This window comes from Procambarus clarkii, chromosome 20, assembly GCF_040958095.1.
Source record: "Procambarus clarkii isolate CNS0578487 chromosome 20, FALCON_Pclarkii_2.0, whole genome shotgun sequence".
NCBI classification, from domain to species: domain Eukaryota; kingdom Metazoa; phylum Arthropoda; class Malacostraca; order Decapoda; family Cambaridae; genus Procambarus; species Procambarus clarkii.
In genome coordinates this window covers 42,696,943-42,701,350 of record NC_091169.1, presented here as the reverse complement: position 1 = coordinate 42,701,350, position 4,408 = coordinate 42,696,943, and positions in this window count along the sequence as shown.

The window sequence follows — 4,408 nt, the reverse complement described above, 5'->3', positions numbered from 1 at the left end:
TGCATTCCATTTGTCAACCACTCTGACACTAAAAAAGTTCTTTCTAATATCTCTGTGTATCATTTGGGCACTCAGTTTCCACCTGTGTCCCCTAGTGCGTGTGCCCCTTGTGTTAAACAGCCTGTCTTTATCAACCCTGTCGATTCGCTTGAGGATCTTGAATGTGGTGACCATGTCCGCCCTAACTCTTCTGTCTTCCAACGAAGTGAGGTTTAATTCCCGTAGTCTCTCCTCGTAGCTCATACCTCTCAGCTCGGGTACTAGTCTGGTGGCAAACCTTTGAACCTTTTCCATTTTAGTCTTATGCTTGACTAGATATGGACTCCATGCTGGTGCCGCATACTCCAGGATTGGTCTGACATATGTGGTATATAATGTTCTGAAAGATTCCTTATACAAGTTTCTAAAGGCCGTTCTTATGTTAGCCAACCTGGCATATGCTGCTGCTGTTATCCTCTTGATATGAGCTTCAGGGGACAGGTCTGGCGTGATATCCACCCCCAGGTCTTTCTCTCTCTAGGACTCTTGAAGTTTTTCATCTCCCAAGTGATACCTTGTATTTGGTCTCCTGCTTCCTACCCCTATCTTCATTACATTACATTTCCTTGGATTAAACTCTAACAGCCATTTGATCGACCATTCCTGCAGCTTGTCCAGGTCTTCTTGAAGCCTCAAGCTGTCCTCCTCTGTCTTAATCCTTCTCATAATTTTGGCGTCGTCAGCAAACATTGAGAGGAATGAGTCTATACCCTCTGGGAGATCATTTACGTATATCAGAAACAGGATAGGTCCGAGTACAGAGCCCTGTGGGACTCCACTGGTGACTTCACGCCAGTCTGAGGTCTCACCCCTCACTGTAACTTTCTGCTTCCTATTGTTTAGGTACTCCCTTATCCACCCGAGCGCCCTACCAGTTACTCCTGCCTGTTTCTCCAGCTTATGCATCAACCTTTTATGAGGTACTGTGTCAAAGGCTTTCCGACAGTCCAAAAAAATGCAGTCCGCCCACCCTTCTCTTTCTTGTTTAATCTTTGTCACCTGATCGTAGAATTCTATCAATCCTGTAAGGCAAGATTTACCCTCCCTGAACCCATGTTGATGGGTTGTCACGAAGTCTCTTCTATCCAGATGTGTTACTAGGTTTTTTCTCACAATCTTCTCCATCACCTTGCATGGTATACAAGTTAAGGACACTGGCCTGTAGTTCAGTGCCTCTTGTCTGTCACCCTTTTTGTATATTGGTACTACATTAGCAGTCTTCCATATTTCTGGTAGGTCCCCCGTTTCCAGTGACCTACTATACACTATGGAGAGTGGTAGGCAAAGTGCTCCTGCACACTCTTTCAATACACATGGCGAGATTCCATTCGGCCCAACAGCTTTTCTCACATCCAGCTCCAATAGGTGCTTCTTGACCTCATCTCTTGTAATTTCGAACCTATCCAAGGTCACCTGGTTTGCTGCCACCTCTTCTAGCGCCGCGACTTCTCCCTGTTCTATTGTAAAGACCTCCTGGAACCTTTTGTTGAGTTCTTCACACACCTCTTTGTCATTCTCTGTGTACCTGTCCTCGCCCACCCTAAGTTTCATCACCTGTTCCTTCACTGTTGTCTTCCTCCTGATGTGACTGTGTAGTAGCTTTGTTTCGGTCTTGGCTTTATTAGCTATATCATTTTCATACCTTTTCTCAGCTGCTCTTCTCACACTTTTTTTTTTTTTTTGTTGCCGCCGAAGGCGGCTAGTTTATTGTGCACCCCATACTCATCCTGTGAGCGGTAGCGCAAAAGCATTACAGAGGGCACAAAAGGTCTTTATCAGACCTCATCTTAGATTATTACATAAACAATTTCTTCAATCCTTCACACCTTATAGATACAATGTCAGCTAGTTACAGAGAAAGTGCTATTACAAGAGCTACATATTTACAGTAAGTCATCATACATTAATGGTAGGTCTTATCGTTAATACATAATAGTTTGGCCAATGGGGATATTACAGAGTCATAGGGGAGCTTCTGTTTATTATTAGTCCTCACAATACACTACTTGTTTCTGAATCTCATATGTCGTTCATCTACTGGAAGCAAAATGTGGGTACAGTGCTTCTCACACTGACATACTCGTTCCTGGTTCTCTGGTATCTCACTCTACTTTCTGGTGTTCTGTTATTATGGAAGTTCCTCCATGCCCTTTTGTTCAGCTCCTTTGATTCATACATTCCTTATTAAACCACGGATTCTGCCTTTGCTTCTCTGTTTTTTCCTGTCGGGCTGGGACAAACCTGCTTACAGCCTCCTGACATTTTTGGGTGACATAGTCCATCATGTCTTGTACGGACTTGGTTCCGAGTTCTGTGTCCCAATGTATATCCCATAGGAATTTATTCATTTCCTCATAGTTTCCCTTTCGGTACGCCAGCCCTTTGGTTCCCAGTTCTTTTTTTGGGGTGATAATTCCCAGCTCAACCAGGTGCTCAAAGCTCAATACACTATGATCACTCATTCCCAAGGGGGCTTCCAACTTAACTTCCCTTATATCCGACTCATTTAGGGTAAATATCAGATCAAGCAAGGCTGGTTCATCCCCTCCTCTCATTCTTGTCGGTCCCTTGACATGTTGACTTAGAAAGTTTCTTGTTGCCACATCCAGCAGCTTAGCTCTCCATGTGTCTGGGCCTCCATGTGGGTCTCTGTTCCCCCAATCTATCTTCCCATGGTTGAAGTCTCCCATGATTAGAAGTCTGGATCCGTTCCTGCTAGCCACAGAAGCTGCTCTCTCTATTATATTGATGGTGGCAAAGTTGTTTCTATCATATTCCTGTCTGGGTCTTCTGTCATTCGGTGGGGGGTTATATATGACTACTATTATAATTTTCTGTCCTCCAGTTGCTATGGTGCCTGTGTGTGTATGTGTATGTGTATGTGTATGTGTGTGTGTGTGTGTGTGTGTGTGTGTGTGTGTGTGTGTGTGTGTGTGTGTGTGTGTGTGTGTGCGCGTGTGTGTGTGTACTCACCTATTTGTGCTTGCAGGATCGAGCATTGACTCTTGGATCCCGCCTTTCCAGCTATCGGTTGTTTACAGCAATGACTCCTGTCCCATTTCCCTATCATACCTAGTTTTAAAAGTATGAATAGTATTTGCTTCTACAACCTGTTCCCCAAGTGCATTCCATTTTTCCACTACTCTCACGCTAAAAGAAAACTTCCTAACATCTCTGTGACTCATCTGAGTTTCCAGTTTCTACCCATGTCCCCTCGTTCTGTTAGTATTACGTGTGAACATTTCATCTATTTCCACTTTGTCAATTCCCCTGAGTATTTTATATGTCCCTATCATATCTCCTCTCTCCCTTCTTTTCTCTAGTGTCGTAAGGTTCAGTTCCTTCAGACGCTCTTCATATCCCATCCCTCGTAACTCTGGGACAAGCCTCGTTGCAAACCTCTGAACCTTCTCCAGTTTCTTTATGTGTTTCTTCAGGTGGGGGCTCCATGATGGCGCGGCATACTCTAAGACGGGTCTCACGTAGGCAGTGTAAAGCGCCCTAAAAGCCTCCTCATTTAGGTTTCTGAATGAAGTTCTAATTTTCGCCAGTGTAGAGTACACTGCTGTCGTTATCCTATTTATATGTGCCTCAGGAGTTAGATTAGGTGTCACATCCACTCCCAGGTCTGTTTCTCGAATCGTTACAGGTAGGCTGTTCCCCTTCATTGTGTACTGACCCTTTGGTCTCCTGTCACCTGATCACATTTCCATAACTTTACATTTACTGGTGTTAAACTCCAGTAGCCATTGTGTGTGTGTGTGTGTGTGTGTGTGTGTGTGTGTGTGTGTGTGTGTGTGTGTGTGTGTGTGTGTGTGTGTAGGAGAGGGGGAGGGCTTGTATCGAGATCCCCCAAAGTCAGCCTACTGACCCGTCCCTGGATGCAACTACACAACAGCGGCCTAACTCCCTGGTACCAATTTAGTGCAGGTGAATTGGTACCAGATGAAAGGAAATTGGTTCCAATTGACCTGGTACCAATTTCCTTTGGTACCAGAGGCATCAGGTGAAACGAAACGTGCCCAGTCATTTCTGTTCAGCCCTAAAATTTAACCCGGGATCCTCGATTGAGAGTCGAGAACAAAGTCATCTGTACTTCGAGTCTGTAAGTGGAGTTGTGACGAAATACGTTAACTATATTATCAGAAGCCGAGGGTGGTATGTGGAGCTGGATGTATTAAGGTGGAGCGGTTTGTATGATCTGAGAGCTTGTCATATTGATGGTGGACGCGTCTATGATGATAGGAGCGAAGTAAACTATTCTCGGAAGGAAAGCAATTGCACAAAACCGAAGTTTTAAATATAGAGTGTATAGATAGTGTGGATTGCCCTGTGGCTCTTAAGGGGCAAGAGTCTGCAATGATAGGGA